The sequence below is a fragment of the Mytilus trossulus genome, chromosome 7 (genome assembly GCF_036588685.1).
Source record: "Mytilus trossulus isolate FHL-02 chromosome 7, PNRI_Mtr1.1.1.hap1, whole genome shotgun sequence".
Classification (NCBI taxonomy): Eukaryota; Metazoa; Mollusca; class Bivalvia; order Mytilida; family Mytilidae; genus Mytilus; species Mytilus trossulus.
This window is the reverse complement of record NC_086379.1, coordinates 42,084,086-42,104,391: the sequence shown is the minus strand read 5'-3', so window position 1 is coordinate 42,104,391 and position 20,306 is coordinate 42,084,086. Positions and strand designations below refer to the sequence as shown.

Sequence of the window (20,306 nt, the reverse complement as noted above, 5' to 3'; positions counted from 1 at the left end):
TTTTCAGGACTGAAAATTTTTGTCATCTTTAAGTACTTCTACACATACAATATAAGGTCAATGTCAGAAAAATATAAAATGTTTTTATACTGCGACTAGTTGTGTTTATTTTATATAGAATATTGTAACAAAGCTCTATTGTGTACGATGTCAATTTCATCATGGCACACTTTCTCCACAATCAGGGGTCCATGAAGGGATGAAAATAAGTCTTTCGTTTGTGTAACGATTTGAATAGCTATCAATTTATTAATTTATGTTGCAGTATAAAAGCAATATTAGGTCAATGTCAGAAAAATTATAAACTTTTTTGTGCTTGGCGCAAAACTGGGGAAGGGCTCGGTAAAACCTCGTCCTTCCCCAGTTTCTTAGCCTCATACAAAAAATATGTATGAGACTGCGAAACTGGGATAGGGCAAGATTTAAGTGCGCCCTTCCTTTCCCCAATTTTATTCAGAATACTAAAAAGTTTATATCTTTATGACATTGACCTAATATTGTTTTTTTATTACTGCAACCTAATTTAAAATTGATTTTTAAATCGTAACTGTTATATATTATTAGCATGAATATCAAACTGTGTGTATCCCTTAATGAACCCCTGATTGCGGAGAAAGTATTGCATGATGAAATTGACATTGCATAAAATATATAGAAATCAACGACAACGGAAGCCCGCAATGAACGGTGTTTTAATCTTTTGCTGACGACAACTTCCAAATCTACATAGGACCAGGATTGTTTAAGGTAAACAGAAATATATCAATGTAGTTCACATTTCATTTGGTTAGTATGGTGATCACGAAATCAAATAACGTGTTCAAACTTGGGGCATTTTAGTTAGTTGCAGAACATGTCCGTCCTGGGACAACTCGGACCGTCTAAAAAAGACAGCTAGGACCATCTATAATGACAACTCAGACAAAGACAAAAGGAACATGTTTACTAAGTTTCAAGTTGATTGGACTTCAACTTCATTAAAAACTACCTCGACCACAAACGTTTACCTGAAGTGGGACAGACAGATGGAGGAGTGCACGCACAGACCAGAAAAAATAATGCCCATAATTGAGGCATAAAAAATTGTAAAATAATAACTTTAGAAAATTATGTATCAAGTATATTGCAGCAAAATAGGCTAGAAATGGCTAAAGAGAAAAACAGTATCAGCGAATACATTGGTTGACAGAAAATTAGACTTTGAAATAAATAAATAAATAAAAGATTTAAGGAAAAATAACGAGTCTGATGAGAAATATCTAAATTGATACTTCTTTTTTATTCCAATTTGAGTATATATAAAATTATAACGTAAACATAAAATTTGCCTCAATGTAGTTACTGCCCTGTAATAAAAGTGAGGTATGTGTATCTGACACAATATAGCTCAAGTTAAATGAAACCCTTTTTCAGACATTTCAAGTATATTTTAAATGATATTAATAATTTTATTATATGAACTTTTCGGAAGTGTTTCACGACTTTTTTGGGGAAAAAAATGAATTTTATAAAGAATCTGTTGCCATCTAATACTTTCGAATAGACCTGCAGAGTTTATTTTCAATGCATTGTAAGTCAGGTTATGTATTTTGAAACTACCACAGAACAAACCATTTGTTTTTGTGATTATCAAGCCCCCCCCCCCCCGAATATTAAACAGTTGCCTCCTTAGAAGGACACTATATGGACAACTAGCTTGATAAATAATAAAACACACGGACAATAACAGTAAGGGTACCTTTTGTTATTCTAAGGATGGGAATGGGGCAGCACGATTTTTTGCGGATTTTTTTAATTATTTTTTAAAGTCTTAACTTGTCGCTAAGCATGCCTTATGATTCTAGCTCTTACTAGGCCACCATATTTACATCCAAGACCTCCTGCCACCTCCCCCTTTTAACCTCAAAAATTAATTGATTTTTTTACTTATTAAACACGAGTTTAAATTGATTGATTGTTAGTTGTTTGCTTTTAATGTCAAGCGACTAATATTTCATATATAGTTGAAACAGGACGCGAAATTTAAAGTCATGTACGAAAAATGTATACAATATCATAACAAGTAAGGAGATGTGGTATGACTGCCAATTTGGCAACTATCAACTGGAGATCAATGAAGTAGTATTATCAATTATAACCAACCGTGCGGCCTTTGACAAAAAATGACAAATACCCATACTGTATATCAGTTATAAAAGGCCACGACAAAAAAAATGTGAAACAATTAAGACGAAATAAACTAACGGCCTAAGGGACGACATCAAAAGTTCAATGAAGTATAACTAGAGGCTCTTAAGAGCCTGTGTTGCGCACCTTGGTTTATGAGTGTATTAAACAAAGGAAAACGATGGATTCATGACAAAATTGTTTTTTGGTGATTGTGATCTGTTCGTAGATCATACTTTACTCATCATTCTTGCTACTTACAATTTTCTCTATCTGTCAGGAACTTGGCCCTTTAGTTACAGAGGAACACATTTTGTAAAAACTTACCCAAATTTACCAAATTAATGAAAATTGTTAAAAATTGACTATAAAGGGCAATAACTCCTAAAAGGGTCAATTGACCATTTCGGTCATGTTGACTTATATGTAGATCTTAATTTGCTGAACATTAAATGCTATCTGCAGTTTATCTCTATATATGATAGCATTCCAGAAAATAACCAAAAACGGCTAAATTTCTTTAAAAATTACCAATTGGGGGACAGCAACCAACCAACCAGTTGTACAATTCATATGATTTTTTTTAGAGCAGATATATAAAAATATACTTTAATAATGATTTTGGCTCAGTTTGGTTGAATTTGGTCCAGTAGTTTCAGAGGAGAAGATTTTTGTAAAAAATTTACGAAAAATTGGTAAAAAAATGACTATTAAGTGCAATAACTCCGTAAGGGACCAAATTACCATTTCAATCATGTTGATTTTTTTGTAGATCTTACTTTGGTGAACATAATGGCTGTTTACAGTTGATCTCTATCTATAATAATTTTCAAGATAATAACAGAAAACGGACAAAATTTCCTTAAAATTACCAATTCAGGGACAGTAACCCAACAACCCATTGTCCGATTCATCTGAAAATTTCAGGGCAGATAGATCTTGACCTAGTTAACTATTTTACCCCTTGTCAGATTTGCTCAATGCTTTGGTTTCAGAGTGATAAGCCAAAATATACATTTAACCCCTCTATTTTTAGCCATGGAGGCCATCTTGGTCAGTTTGGTTAGTTTGGCGGGTCACCGGACACAATTTTTAAACTAGTTACCCCAATGATGGTTGTGGCTAAGTTTGGTAAAATTTGGCCCAGTAGTTTCAGAGGAGAAAATTTGTTTATAAGTTAACGACGACGGACGCTCAACATTCCGATGTGTGGACATATTTTTCCTGTCGACAGGAATACATAACTTTTTTGTATTAAAAGATAAACAGATAAACATTATCTGTTTTCTGTTAAATTATTTGTAAATTCTGTTTTATATATAAAATGTTCTTTAAATGTGTGCAATTTCTTGTTTTTTTTCTTCAAATAATCCATATTTGTTTAACGAAAGTTTACTTTTGAACACTATTTTTATTTGTTTTTTTAAACTGAAAAAAGTTTTAAATGTCTGAATATCTATATTATTTCTTTTTATTAAACATAATTTGGCTAATTTATAAACTCTGCACTTTCCCTCTTTTTTGCCAAATTGAGTCCTGTTACCAGGAAATGGTAAACATATGGGGCTAAGGGAAGTAATACTTTTTTGTTAAGCTCATGTGGCTCTATTCAACTAATAAAGTTTAATTCTGCGATCACACTAGGCAACGATAGCACTACGATCTGTGACAAAATGCAAATGTTGACGATCGTAGCGCGATCTTGAAGATCACAGTAAGGTCGTATCACGATCGTGGTGAGGTCTTCAAGTTCGTGATGAGCGTAAAGACGTTACGCACGATACTGGTGACACTTCTTACTTTGACGTGTATTAACATTTAGATGGCGAATAAGTACTTCAGTTAGTAAAACAAAACTGTATCATTATATACCAAAATATTCTGTTTTAATTGTATTTCATCATTATTAAATTAGATAGTCGTTTTATAAAATGTATGTTTGTCAATCCGCCTGTTTAAACCAAAATTGTTATGAAAATAACTTGTAAGATGTAACAAAATTTTACCGTAATCACTCTAGTAATCTCTTAAAAATATTGCAAACATTGCATAAATTCCGCCAAATTTCACCCAGTAACGTCATAACTAACAAAAACCAAAAAAGTCGAAAAAGTCATGTCAATAGGCAAAATGGTGGCGGAAAACAATAAAGGTAAGCATTGTAATCATTTGATTTTAACGTCACTAGATTTGCATATAAAAGTTTCTTCTCTAAATAATTGCAATATTTTAAATGACTAACACTATTTAAAAATATAGAAAGACGGCTCATAAACTATCATTCAACGTATAAAAGTTTGCTCAAAGTCGTGTTTGTTTTGAAAACCAAACAAGCCATATTTCTCAGTCTTAAAAAATGTCCCCTTATTCTACATTCAACGTTTCCTTACACATTTTCTTAGATTGTGTCATCTCAGTTCAGAATGCGAAGCTTTCACACTTTGTACTTTATGCTTATCAGATTGCTCAAGGATTAAGCTTTAAAATGGTACCCATTGTATTGGTATAGCCTTTTAGTTAATTAATAATATTTCTAACTTTCTGAGACTTACAAAATGTCCCCTACGTCTTTTTTCGTATTTCAACGTAAATTTATCTTTTTTTTAACGTCACCTTTCTTATGCGTCAATTCGACGTATTTAATGTGCGATGTGTTTTAAATTAAAGATATTTTTGCAACTTTAGGTTCCATCATGAAATCAAAAGGTAAAATTGACAAAATGAAAATGTATAGAGAAAGGAAAAAACAACAAAAAAGTGAGAGAAATAAATTATACTACGAAATGAAACAAAATGAGAGAATAAAAGAATACAAAAATTCCATAGCTGTTGTAAAAAAGAGAAGAAAAAGGGAAAAACACAACTCACTTAAGCAAAAAGCTGAAGCTAGGAGATTAAAAAACTTGCATAATGTCAGAAGGTTTAGGGATTTATTTGTCCTTGGCCATTCACGAAGAAATAATTGGACTGGCAGAGCAAAGCAGTTTATAACAGACTATATTCGGAATAAAATTGAACGAGTTATTTTGTCTTAGAATTGCTCTTATATTTTGTATATTTCTTAAAAAGTAAACAAACAAACATTAAAAAAAGACAAACTAAAGAAACAATTAACGTAATCTGAAAGGGAAATAAAAAAACCAAACATACAATCGAATTAAAAAACCATCAGTCTTTCAATGCCGTCGTTTTTCAACGTTTCAGTTTTCCATGTAGAGAACGTCGTAATTCGACGTTACGTTTGCTGACACCAGTATCGTGCGTAACGTCATACAACTTTGAACATGTTCAAAGCAATCGTGGTGGAATCAGGTATTAGTGAGTTCGCACTAAGGTCGTGGTAAGATCGCATCTTTGGTCGCTGTATCATTATAGCGAGAGCGTAGTGAAAGCGTGATTCTATTCGGAGAGACCAGTACCATAGTGTGGAAATGGAACTGTACGGTTTTCTAATAATTTGGTCATTCGGGAGACTGTCAAAATGGGCCCCGACATTTGCAAAATAACAAGTTGCTTGAAGAAAATTTGATGAACTCTTATGTTACTATATATAGCTATGTAACGTTTCAGCTTCAGGTTTTGGTACCTTAAATATTCTCATAAGAACCAATAAAATAATAAGAAAGCTATGTGCATCCAAGCGTTTTCCTTAGAATGATGGAGCTCCATGATGTGTGAAACGATCAAATTTACCAACCAACAGGGATAAAAAATGTATAAAAAAACGACAAAAAATGTCTTAAAAAACATCGAAAATGTGTTGCTACCTGAATTTCCACATGTACCTTTTCTGATATATAGTCGTACCTGTCTGAAAGTTTTGAAGTCATTGTTCCAGTAGAAATCCAAATATATTAATTTTCTCCATGTCGGATATTTTTATTGACTGTACAATCGCTTGCAAGTTTACTGTACAATCACTCTGAGCCTTCCTGAACAATATCAATGAGAAGAACATAAACCGTGTACTATCTCTTCTGCCACATTCATGATTAGTTTATGTTTTCCATGATACTTCTGTCATATAAATATTTATTAAATCTACTGTAAACCAATGCTGCAACACTTGTCTGGAATGCTTTTCTCTCCTTTTTCTGTTACAATTTAATATCAGTTAGTTATTTTGTATTGTTATCAATTTTTTATACCTAAATTACACACTCAAAAGTTGAGTCTGACTGAGCTGATCCGGCATGAGGGGAGAGGGAGTGTTGGTGATTGAAAGCCCATTCAAGTTTTTCGATTTTTTTTTTTATTTTGTGGAATTTCAGGGTGTTCCGTGGTTTGGATCCCGCAACTGATCTGATATCGTCATTGATAGTATTAAATGATGATCCGATCATTCAACGGATTTTTTTTTATAGTTTGGTCTTGTGTTGTGATAGTTTGGTTTTTTTTAGAAATGAGCGCACACAGACATTTTTAACCCAGCCGAATTCTGTTTGTACCTGTTTTAAGTCAAAAGCCCGTAGTTCAGTGTTTGTCGTTTTTTCGTGTATGTCATATATGTTTTTCGTAAATTGTTTTATTATGAATTAGGCCGTCAGTTTGTGTATTAATTCTTATTTTTCATGTCGGAACCTGTTATTGCCGACTATAATTGCTTAAATCCATTTATTTTTTTAACTTTGAAAACCCTATCACATCTCCTTCTTTTTATATTGAAGATATAAATAATTATGGTTTGATAAAATGTTGTTCTCACTAAAAAAAAAAATTTTCGTTAATTTGTCGGATTCTATAGTTAGGAATATTGAAAAGTTCCCGATATAAAAAAAATCATGTTGTTTTCTCTGTCTTTCAGATAACGAGGCCTCTCCAATCCTTGATAACATTTAATTTTACTTGAGCTTTTTCTTCCAGTAGTTATAGCTTGTAGTAAACAGAAATCTCATTGGAAATTATACCACATCTTCTTATTTTAATATCGTGTTTATTGACATATAATACGTGTCTTTTCTTGGATCCGTGGTTAGCTACCACCATTTCACATTCGAATTCCTTTATCAAGTTACAATATCCCGATCCTATGATGAAAAAATCTTTGTTTTATTGTTCAAATATGTATTTATTATTTTTTTTAAATTGCTGGTCAAAAACATATTAAGTAAAATTCGAAATATGCTAATTACCCTTGCAGAGCATCTAGTCACCTTTTTTATATATAAATATTTATTTTGTACGAGGATTATTTTCATTTTTATTTTAGATTAGATTCTTAACATATTTTGTACTGTCCTTTTCTTTTTGTCTCGTATACTTATTCAGTGGTTGTTTGTTTATGTGTTCAATTTGTTTTTCGTTCATTTTTTGTACGTGAGTTAGCCGTTAGTTTTCTCGTTTTACATTGTTATTTCGGGGCCTTTAAAGTTTTATAGCTGACTATGCGGTATGGACTTTGCTCATTGTTAACGGCCGTGCGATGACCTATTGTTGGTAATTTCTGTCATTTTGGTCTCTTGTGGAGAGTTGTCTATTTTGCAATCATACCACATCTTCTTTTTTTATATCTATTGTATACATTTTGTTTTTGTCTCTGATATAGTCACCGTAAAAGGGTTCCTTGATAGGATCTCAATTGTTAAAATGACTGGTTTTGTGCTTATTTTCATTTCAAAATATATACCATATATGAATATAATAGGACAGACAAGGAATATGGAACGCCATAGCTGTGTCACAGTGGAAAAATGGACAAAAATTTATTTTGATACTTTTTGGACATTTGTTAAAGATTTTGTAAAACCAGTGATTTTGTTATATTTGCAATATTTCACTAGGGATTTTGATATTTTTATTGTGCAAGATTTAAGTCAAGTTTAGAAGATTAAGCTAATATAATTTCATGTTTTAATTTTTTTTTTTAAATGGCGACATTTTACTTCAAAATGATCTATTATTCCTGAGACTACTATAACACATGTTATAGTAGTCTCAGATTATTCGTATTTGACAAGCCAAGGCTTTAATCCCATAAATAAGTCTGTATGTTCTATAATTGTTAATTATTATCTACATGTATGTGTTAATTTTTCTGTTATCCCTTATTTGAATTTTCTCACTCATTTAGAGAAATATTTGTCAAGTACAAGTAGTTTTGGTTTGTTATATAAACTATGTTGTTATTTTGATGTGGCAAATTGGATTTAGTATTACACTGAGCAGTCCCAACTCTGTCCAATTGTATTCCATGCTGAACTTATTAAATTATACATCGCGCTAACCATAGTCGTCTTTTGCAACCGCATCCGTGTTCATCCATAATATTGAAATGTAAGTTGTATTTGATGATAATACATAATATATATAAAGGTTGAGGATGAACACGGATGCGGCCACTTTCATTTTGGACCAAAACCATCTGAAAAGTGACGATTTTTGGCGAATTTGATAGATTTTTCATATTTAAGCTTGAATCAGAGCGTTTTTAATGACTTAATCAGTTGAAATCTTTCACAAAAACTAATTTAATCAATTTGAATAGACACTTAAGTGTTTAAAAAGTGTCTAAAATATTTCGTCAGATGAAGTTGAAAATTGAGGCCAAAATCGGCCCTTACCCGGACCTACGTCTTTTAACATAAGGTTTATGACCACAAAAAGAAGGTTGGGATTGATTTTGAGAGTTTTGGTCCCAACAGTTTAGGAATTAGGGGCAAAAAACGGTCCAAAACAAGCATTTTTCTTAGTTTTTGCACAATATCTTTAGTATAAGAAAATAGAAATCTATGAAATTTTCACACAGGGTTTATGACGACAAAAGGAAGGTTGGGATTGATTTTGGGAGTTTTTGTTTTCGTATAAAGCTGCGCCCTGCGGAGCATCTGGTTCTTTTAGTGGCCCAAAAGCGTGGAATTCATTATCCAGTGAAATAAAAAAATTATACTATACGTGTTTTTTATACGACCTCAAACAATTTTTTGGATCATATAATGGTATGATGTCGTTGTCGTCTGCGTCGTCCGAAGCCCAATTGGTTTCCAGACAGTTTCATTAGTTTAAAAAAATAGTTCTTAATGATTTTTTTTCTAAAGGGTCAATACAACAAAAGGAACGTTGGGATCGATTTTGGGGATGGTTGTCCAACCGTTTTGGAATAAGAAGCCCAACACAAGGATTTTTCTAGTAAGGATAATAACTTGTGTATAAGTATTTCATTTGGTCTGAAATTGTACCACAATGTTTAAAACCACAAGTAGAAGGTTTGGATTCATTAACGGGGTTATGGGTCAAAAGTTTAGGAATAAAGGGCCAAAAAGGGACCAAAAGCCAGCATTTTTCTAGTTGCAAGACAATAAATTGTGTGTAATTGTATTGACTTCTCTAAAATTGTACCACAATGTTCCACATAACAAAGGGGAGGCTAGGATTAAGTTATGGCCCAAAATATGTAGGAATTAGTGGGCCAAAAAAGGGCAAAAAAAGAAGCATGTTTCTAGTTTCAAACAAAAATTGTTTAGGTGAATGAATTTCTCTGAAATCGTAATACAAGGTTCCATACTATAAGGGAAATGATGGGATTGAGTTGAAGGGTTATTGCTTAAAAAGAGGGTTTCAAGAAGGTTTGTTTAGGGGGGGTTAAATTTTTTAAGGGATTCCTTTTTTTTTTAAATTTTCGAAATTCGAATTTTGAAAAATTTCAAGAAGAAGCCTTCAACTGCACAGTATTGTATAGAAGATTTGTTAGATCTCTGGCCACATTTATTTTGTTACAAAAACCTTAATTATGGAAAAAATTCGATCACAATCCAAATTCAGACAGTATGAAGCTTCAATATTGTGACCACATTTGCTCCAACCGTTCAGGGTTGCACCACTGCGGTCGTATAAAGATGTGCCCTGCGGAGCACCTGGTTGTTGTTGCAATTATAGTTTGTTTATTTAGATCTATTGTTTACATTTGTATATTAGTAAATTATTCATTTATGTAGTTGATATTGTATGTAGAGAGCCTTATTGAAATTTGGTTTAATCCTAATGAGTTTTTATCATATTATTATTATAACTCGCAACTCAACTTTTAAAACTCGCAACAAGACTTTTGTAACTCGCAACTCGACTTTTGTAACTTGAAACTAGACTTTCGTTACTCACAACTCAATACTCGCAACTCGACTTTCTTAACTCGCAACTCGATACTTGATAAAAAGTGAATCTCTTGCGAATTGCCAAAATGATGTCAGAGGCGGATTAAAGGGGGGGGGGGGAGGAGGGTCCAGCCTCCCTTTTTGGAAAAAAAATCATGCTTGCTTATAAAGGGAATCGCCGAAACTTTACTGGAGCGAGGCCCCTCTTAGGCAGTCAGCGGGCCCCCACTTATGAAAATTACTGGATCCGCCACTGTATGTTGCCATCAAAACTGTGTCACTTAAAATAATTTGTCTCCGGGTATATTGTTATGCAATCTGTAACTTTACTACAATGGTTCTTTTATGGTTGCCATGGTAAGGGTTGTTTTGTTTTAAGGGGACAATAATTTGATGGGGTTTTTTTTTGGGGGGGGGGGAGTTGACGAATAGATCTAATCATTTTGATCTGTTGCTACGCAAGTTTATATTTTACTACAGCAAAGCTTCATTTTTACTTTTTTATACGCCCGTCAAAATTTTGACGGGACGTATTATGTTATACAAATGTACGGTGTCCGTCCGTCTGTCCGTCTTTCCGGCGTAAACATGTCGCGCCGTTACTTGAGAACGACTTATCCAAATTTCACGAAACGTATTGTAGTTGTTTCTTATGATAGTCAAATGATCTGTATACTTTTCGGTCAAAATAAGATTAAAACTTTTTGAGTTACGGCACTTTGTAACTAAAACAGGGGGGTGTTTTTTTCACATGTCGCACTGTATATCAAAAAAATTTTGATTATTGCTTACAACTTTACACACTTCTTAGTTATATTAATTTTAAGATCTGTAAACTTTTTGGAGATGATTCAAAATTTAATTTTTGAGTTATTTAGTATTTTGTAAAAAAGGGGAGGGGATTTTTTCATGTCGCGCCGTATATCAAAAACGATTTATGATTATTGCTTAAAACTTTACACACTTTTTTTGTTATATTAATCTCAAGATCTGTATACTTTTTGGTGATGATTTAAAATTTCGTTTTTGAGTTATTTAGTATTTTGTAAAAAGGAGGAGGGTATTTTTACATGTCACGCCGTATCTCAAAATCAATTTATGATTGTTGCTTTAAACTTTACACACTTCTTTGTTATATTGATCTCAAGATCTGTATACTTTTTGGTGATGATTTAAAATTTCATTTTTCAGTTATTTAGTATTTTGTAAAAAAGGGGGAGGGTATTTTTACATGCATGTCACGCCGTATCTCAAAATCAATTTATGATTATTGCTTAAAACTTTACATACTTCTTTGTAACATTAATCTTAAGATCTGTATACTTTTGGTTTAAATTCAAAATTTTATTTTAGTGATATTTAGTTTTTTTGGGTTCATGTGTCCCTCTGTATCTCAAAAACAATATATGGTTATTGCTTAAAACTTTCACATAAGACGACAGGCGTATCATGCGCTCATGGCGCAGCTGTTTATTTTGATTTGTACACAATTTAGTTCCTGCATTTTAAGTTGCAGAGAGTTAATTTTCCTCATGCTCTGGGCATGTTGGGCAAACTAATTTCTTTCCAGTCTTATCAGCCTATAGTAAAGTTTTAAAAAATCCATTTAAAAGAATTGGTTGTCATATTTGTTTTAGCCCACTTTGCTATATTCATCAATTTTTATCCGTTATCATTGTCCGTTAACTTATCTAAAATTGTAAAAACTGGTTTCCTCTGCATACTAATGAGCTTAATTATTTTACCAAACTAGGGAACAAGAAATCTTCATAGGGATACATAGATTGAACATTTTCTAAATGGATCCACAGAACTCTGTGTCTCACCTGCAGTTGATGCTGTTAGTGTAAAAGTGTGATGTTGACTATAAAAGTGAGTATATTTATCAGTAAAATACAGAATTTAAAAAATAATATAGGTGCATGCATCATACTCTATCCATGAACTATGGATAATAAAAACAAATGTAATAGCAATGACTAAAAAATATTCATAGATCTAATTTTAAGGGTTAACTTATTATAGCTCTTCATCTTTTATATATGCTTTGGATTTTAAATATTTTGGCCACGAGCATCACTAAAGAGACAAGTGTTGTCGAAATGCGCATCTGGTGCAGAAAAATTGGTACCGTTAACACTGTGTATCATCGCCACCGGAAATTGGGTACTAACGAAGCGGAGAGAAATAGAAAAAAAAGTAAACAAGTTAAGAATTCATTCAATTTAAAGCATTTCCACTATTTTGATGAGGGTGCCGCTTAAGAAATGATTTTCTCATATATAATTCTTTAAATTATTAGGCCGATAAGTACAAAATTAATACAAGATATTATGTAATACTCCAAAACTTGCCACTTAGTACCGGAAAATTTCGAGATCGATCGCCCTCTGTCGCCCCATTCTCAAGATATTGAACTGTTTTACATTATTTTTCCAGACACGTTTTTAGAATATTATAGTGTGGCATCATATTTACTGAAATTTGTTGCCAAAAAGATGTATTTTAAAGAATATAGACTATGAAAAATAAAGTATAGGGTACGGCAACTTGCTCGTGTTGACAAATTTACTGTATGGCAACTTGTTTTCAACTGTATGGCAACTTGCTAATTTTAGAATATTTATTTACCGTCCTTTCAAAGAAAATAAAGCATTAAGTTTAAATATCTAAAGGGAGGGGGTGTCTTTTTATGTTACACTGCTTTTGTACTTTTCAAGGTTTTGTTAAAACTGTTATTTGAGATAAATTTAAACTGTTAACTGTTTTCGAGACACTGTCTGTAATCTGTTCTGTTAAAATTTGCAATGTTGTTAACTGTTTATTTGAAATTGGGATTCATTTCATCTGTTACTTTTAACACTGGTTTGACATCATGATGTTCACTGTTATTTACAAGAATTACATTAAAATTTGCTGTCCATCTCTTTCTTTACGTTGCTTCCACAAAGGAGTGACATAAACAGCATATACATGTATGTAACTGTCTTTAAAAATCTTTGAGTATAGTAACTCCTTGATAAAATGGAGAATGGAAATGAGGAAAATGTCAAAGAAACAGAATCCCGACCAAATAGCAGAAAACAATCCAACGCAGCGAGAAAATTGTGCACTAGGGTGGGGGTGGCAATACACAGATAGAAATAACTTTAAATTGACACTCATATTTTTTAAATACCCTCTTTTCCTTCCTTCCTAACAAATAAGGCTTAATATTTGAGTTATGCATATGTATATTTATGGAAAGAGAATCGTCCATAGATTTGATTTCCAATAGTTATAATGGTGAAACATAATCTCTCTTGTTTGTGCAACCATGGCAATCAGCATTTGTTTGATACCAAATATTGCTAAATAGGGGATTGAACATGTCACAAGGTCTAAAAAATTTGGACCAAAGGAAAATTTCAATCAATTAGAGTGATACCTTTCCTGATACCATAGACATATATCTATCAAGAGGTAATAAAACGTATGCATTTCTGCTGTTTTTTCCATAAAATTGAATTGAAAAGATCGAGCGTCAAATCTTTGTTGAAAAACAATACAAAATTTCTAAATCTATTGCAATATAGATACGTAAATATATGGACGGTCAAACTGAAAAATGGCTTATTAAACATGCTAAAAACTATCTTAAAAAAAAATTATATTTAGGAAAATTCACCATGGCCATAATGCGAAACTAAACTTGTGACTGTGTATTGGTATACCGGAAGCTGTCTCCTAAGTGAGCAATCATTAACTACAAAAAGGGGGTAGATGTTCAATGTTTGTTTCCTGAAACCACAGGCACTTGTCTCAGAATTATTTTTCCTATATACCTTATTATAACACTAATAAGGTATATAGGAAATTTTTATATGAGACAAGTGTCTGTGCCTGAAACATATAAATGAAACAAAACTAAAATAAAATAAATACAAGACTATATAGCCCGGGTTATGGACTCAAGTTGGCTCAGGTGCAACAAATGCGGCAGTGTTAAACATGTTTAGGGATATCTCAAGCCCCCCTTTATACGTCTAACCAATGTATTATTTCTTGACTCTATTTGTAATGTATCCAAAACTTTAAAAGGAAGGGCTACTTCTTACCCAGCTAAAACCTTGGTTAGTCCTATGATGAAAATAATTCAGATGTATATGGAATGTTTGATAAGTTACATTAACCCGGAGTATACCTGAATGGAATTGTGAAAAATAAAGTACCTTTTCAATTTGCAATTCGTAAAATAACTGAACAGTGTGGACTGGTAGAAGAGGCCGAAAAATGAGGACTTGGTTCTCAAATTGATGCCAAATGTGCCAGTCTAAGACTTCAGAAATGTAAAGATGGACCAAGGCTTTTTTTTTGTATCAGCTCAGAGATCTTAATTGGGACTTGGAGATGAATGAGTGCTTCAACTTGTGACACCTTACATGTTACTTTCTGATTTAGACACTGGTTTTGATTTTTTTAAATAAAAATCAGTAAATTTTCGTTATTCCTTTTAATAAAATCATGTAAGCAATGAGTCGTATGAATACCCTGAGATGTAGCCATAACTTATGAGAGCCCCCGCCATTAAAATAATGTTCGCGCCATATAGTATTCACTCATTCTTTTTGTTTGTTACACTTTCCTACGTCATGACGATGACGATAACTCAAGTTTGCTACGACTGATTGAAATAAAACATTTACTCCACAATACACATAACCAGAGGAAGCCTTCCTTTTGTAGTTTGAAGCATTTTCGAATTTCATAACATAATAGTCATTTTTCTTGGAGTCAATCATTCCGTCTGCTTTTCCATCCGTTCAATTGTCTGTCCATGTGTCAATAAAAAAATATGGTACTTTGTGTATTCTGAAAATTAATCAGCTTTATAAAAGATTGCTTATAGAGCTCGGCATTTCTGCGACTTTGTACAGTGGTTTTCAAACTTTTAAATACATTAAAGATACGTACTTCCCCTTTTCATTGCTGTTGGGTTCGTTTGGAAAAGTGTAAATTTAAGTTGCTGTTAAATGTTATCATCATTTAAAATTTGTTGTTAACTGATTTTACCAAAATCTAACATGTTAACGAACACACTATTGCCCCCCTCCCTTTTCCCCATCTTATTATGCATTAGATAGAAATACCATTCGCTTTAATTAAACGATGAAAATTTAATACAGTAGTTTCTTAACTTTTCATTTTACAAATGAATCATTTCATGTATTTAACCCAGCACATACTTTATGTGTCAGTCCGAATTCTCGATCCTGTGGTTCGGTGGTTGTCGTTGGTTCATCTCTTTCCTATTTGTCGTTTTTCATAAATTGTTTTGTTATGAGTTAGGCCGTTAGTTGTCTTGTTGAATCCATCCACATTTTTCGGTCGGTGCTTTTTATAGCCGACTATAAGGTACGAGTTTTCGTTGTTAAAGGCCGTACGATAGCATATAATTGCTTACATACACTTTATTTGCTCCTGGTGGATAGTTATCGTATTTGCTATCATATCTCCACTGTTTGTATCTGAACAAAACCTAGCACCAACAAAATATAAATGTGCGGTTTATTTTATTGAACTTACAAAATTTCACCGAACAACAAATAAGACAACAGTCGTTAGTAGTATAACGATACATGAATGTATTTAGGATAATATGGTTGAAAAAGACCTTTTTGTACAAGGTCGAATAGCGGTACGCAACGACGATTTCTGGACGGAATAAACGACATATATTTAATAATATTTGATAAGTAAGTCATTTTGTATATTTGTAAGCCTGTAAAGCTTTGATATCAACAAAATATCGTCACTTGATATTATCGAAACAGTGATTAATTTCCTCTTGAAATCATAATATATTGCAAGACGCCATACAGACAAAAGTTGTTATTTTGCAATTCGCCGTACAACGTCCTGCAATTCGCCGTACAATAAACAAACAATGCTTTTGTCCATATTCTTTAAAAAACATATTTTTGGCAACAAATTTCGGTTAATATGATGTCACACTATAATAATCTAAAAACGTGTCAGAAAAAATAATGAAAAACAGTTCAATATCTTGAGAATGGGGCGACAGAGGACGATCGACCTCGAAATTTTCCGGTACTAAGTGACAAGTTTTGGAGTATTACACAATATCTTGTATTAATTTTGTACTTATCGGACTAATAATTTAAAGAATTATATATGAGAAAATCATTTCTTAAGCGGCACCCTCATCAAAATAGTGGAAATGCTTTAAATTGAATGAATTCTTAACTTGTTTACTTTTTTTTCTATTTCTCTCCGCTTCGTTAGTACCCAATTTCCGGTGGCGATGATACACAGTGGTTAATGTTATTATTAAATTTTTGTCGAGCCTGCAACTTTTGTTGCAGAAAGCTCGACATAGGGATAGTGATCCGGCGGCGGCGGCTACGGCGGCGGCGTTAGCTAACTTCTTAAAAGCTTTATATTTTAGAAGTTAGAAGACCTGGATGCTTCACACTTTGTATATAGATGCCTCATGTTACGAACTTTCGGTCAGTAACATGTCCAATATCCTTGACCTCATTTTCATGGTTCAGTGACCACTTGAAAAAAAAGTTAATATTTGTTGTAATGTTAAATTCTCTCTTATTATAACTAATTGGATAACTATATTTGGTATGTGCATACCTTGCAAGGTCTTCATGCCCGTCAGACAGTTCACTTGACCTCGACCTCATTTCATGGATCAGTGAACAAGGTTAAGTTTTGGTGGTCAAGTCCATATCTCAGATACTATAATCAATAGGGCTAGTATATTCGGTGTATGGAAGGACTGTAAGGTGTTCATGTCCAACTGGCCGATGTCATCTGACCTTGACCTCATTTTCATGGTTCAGTGGTTATAGTTAGATTTTTGTGTTTTGGTCTGTTTTTCTCATAATTTATGCAATAGATCTTCAATATTTGTTGTATGGAATGATTGTAAGGTGTACATGTCTAGCGAGCAGATGTCATCTGACCTTGACCTCATTGTCATGGTTCAGTGGTCAAAGATAAGTTTTTGAGTTTTGGTCTTTTTATCTAATACTATATGCCATAAGTCAACTTTATTTAGTGTATGGAAATATTTTATGATCTATATGTCAGTCGTGCAGGTTTAATTTGACCTTGACCTCATTTTCATGGTTCATTGCTCAGTGTTAAGTTTTTCTGTTTTTCTTAAACTATAAGTAATAGGTCAACTATATTTGTTGTATGGAAGCATAGCTGTACATGTCTGCCTGGCATGGTTTATCTGAACTTGACCTCATTTTCATGGTTCATTGGTCTTTTTTAGTTATCTTGGTTAATGTTAAGTTTATGTGACAGTCTTTAATAAAGCTTTATACTTAGGACTATCAACATAATATCAATGATAAGTGAAGAAGGCGAGACATTTCAGCGTGTGCACTCTTGTTTATCTTGTTCTAATTTATCATGGACACTGCAATGATAAATTATAAATCACAAAAAATCCATTGCACGTGTCAGAAATGCTAAATATATGGACTCATCTTAAAATTCCTTAATAATAACCCTGATTGGTAAGGTTATCGTAGTATTTGATGATTATTTAAGAAAATTGTACCCTGAATTTTATTTTTAGATTTCAGCAACAGAATGAAGAATTCCAAGAGTCTAATACGGTTTATTAAACAGGATTTTATCATTGAATCAACATCCTACAAGAATATAACATACAAATAAGTAATTATGTGCAGGGAAGAACATTTAAACAAAGCTGTAAGAGACATACAGTGGTGGTGTATTTTTAAAGAGACCGAAAGAACCTATAATAACTTGAAAATTTAGTTTTAAATGAAACATTTAAGTACAAAACATTGAAATAGTCCTTTCCATGTTGTGTGACATGTAGAAATTTTATGCTTTCACCATTCATGTAGCTCCGTATAGAGGAATGGATCCCTGTCCCCCTCCCCCAAAAAAAAACGCATTCGTATCCGACAGCAATCAATCGATAAAAAACACCAAACAAAAATCAAAAGGGAAACATACCATCGACACTTGATACATGTAGCATGCTCTGCATTGTGAATGAAAACTAAATCAACAAAGATTTTTTTTATGTTTTTTTGACATGAGACAAGCAATGAGAAGGTTCCTACCTTGGTACAGGCGTTTGAATAAATTATTTTTAGAATATTAAGTTGATAAATGGATTAGAAAAAAATCTTTCGTTCTGTCTTTTGCAAGTGAGATCCTTTTCCCTGAGTAATTTGTTTCATAGTTGATCAACAAATACAACTAAAATCCAGGATGCGAGTCATCGATGTACATGACTTTGCTTGTCTTCTTGCTTTATTGTCGTGCCTGTGACATGCGAAAGATACAGATAACAATCCTATCGCGTTAGCTATTTGTATTGAGCTTAATATTTTATATGGTAATTGACTTTAACTGGAGGCTTCATACCTTGTGGCTTATACATGTATAACGAAAGTCTGTATTATGTCTGTTGGCCTTGACCTCATTTTTATTGTCAAGCAACTGCTTGAAAACAAATTTCTATTTTTATTATGTTATTTTCTCACTTACCTATTAATGAACTACCGAATTGGACTATTTAATGGGTTTTTAATAACATGAGCAACAGGATGGGTGCTACATTTATATGTGAAACAGGATCAGCATACCCTTCAGGAGCACCCGAGATCAAACCCATGGTGGGATTCGTGTTGCTTAGTCATTAGTTTTCTATGTGTCTTGTGAACTATTATTTGTCTAATTTGCACAGGTCATTAGTCAATGTTAAATTTAGTTTTTTTGTCTATTTCTTTTAGCAATACTAGTATATAAAACTAGATATAGTGTATGAAATGATTTTATGATTTAAATGTCTTGTCTAGAAGGGGTCATCTGACGAGTCACCTTGACTTTATTTTTTCATGGGTCATTGGTCAATATGTAATTTTCATTGTTTTGGCTGTTTCTTGTATGAGATAAGCAATATAAAAACTATATTACGCGTGTATAATGATTGTCAGCTATACATGTCTTTCTGACTTAAATTGGTTTATCTCACATTGACTTCATTTTCATGGATCTTTGACAATGTGTAATGTATGTGACACCTGTACTAAAACTCTAACCTTGGTCTATCAGAATAAAATAATTCGTGAATATAAAAGCAGGCGAAACGTTTCAGCTTGAGCATTCTCGTTGCATCTTATAAGTTGTATTTGTCTGAGACATTATTGGTTAGAGCTTACAGGACTCAAGAGGACCAAGAAATTTGAACAACAAGAAAGAAAATTTGTCCGTAGTTTCGATCTTTTACACTAAACGTGATTTTGAAAGTGCTTAAGGTCAAGGACAAAAAATTATTTTTTTGCAATTGAACACTCTTTTAATTGTAACGTAAAAGATGAAGAAAACCGAATAAGACTCCAATTAGTAATAGACTGAAATATCTTTTGTAGAAATGTTACTGTTTTGTGGAGATTTAACTAACATTTCTTTTCATATTTAGAATTATGTATTTTAATTGGATTCTGCCTTACTACCCTAAAAATTAGTCCAGCTTTTCATTCAAAATCTACTGCTGTCAAAATTCTTATGCTATATTAAAACCACACAAAGAACAATACGAAGCAAAGTTCTATTTTCTTGCCGTTGAATAGAAAATATCAGTAAAAATAAGGAATGTTGTTATAATTTTCAATGATACAACTGTAATAATTCACCAAAGTTTTAGGTAGATATACGCAATTGTAGTCGACTGTACGACCTTCATAGAGTGAGTAAAAGTCGCTATAAAAGGTTTAAACATGTGAAATATGAATATGAAACAATTCATATCAGAATATAAACTGCCTAATGTGCATGTATAACAAAACAATTTACAAACAACAAATATTACCGAAATGAACCAACCACAACCACTAGACTACAGGTTCCTGACTTGATGCAAGGTTAATGGTATAAAAATATCTTGAAACGTGTGCTTATTCTTTTAAATTACTTTTAAAGTATTACTGATAACAAACTGTCATGGTATCAAAAGAATCTTTTCTATCTATAAGAGAAACGTGAACT

General features: G+C 32.6%; 1 long non-coding RNA gene across 1 annotated transcript; it reads left to right on the top strand.

Annotated features, from left to right (window-relative positions):
- Positions 1-596: 596 nt before the first annotated feature.
- On the top strand, positions 597-18,401 carry LOC134727050 (uncharacterized). Its single transcript, XR_010108706.1, has 3 exons — positions 597-747; positions 12,007-12,125; positions 17,857-18,401. It is a non-coding gene; the product is annotated as an uncharacterized LOC134727050 (long non-coding RNA).
- The last annotated feature ends 1,905 nt before the right edge of the window (positions 18,402-20,306 follow it).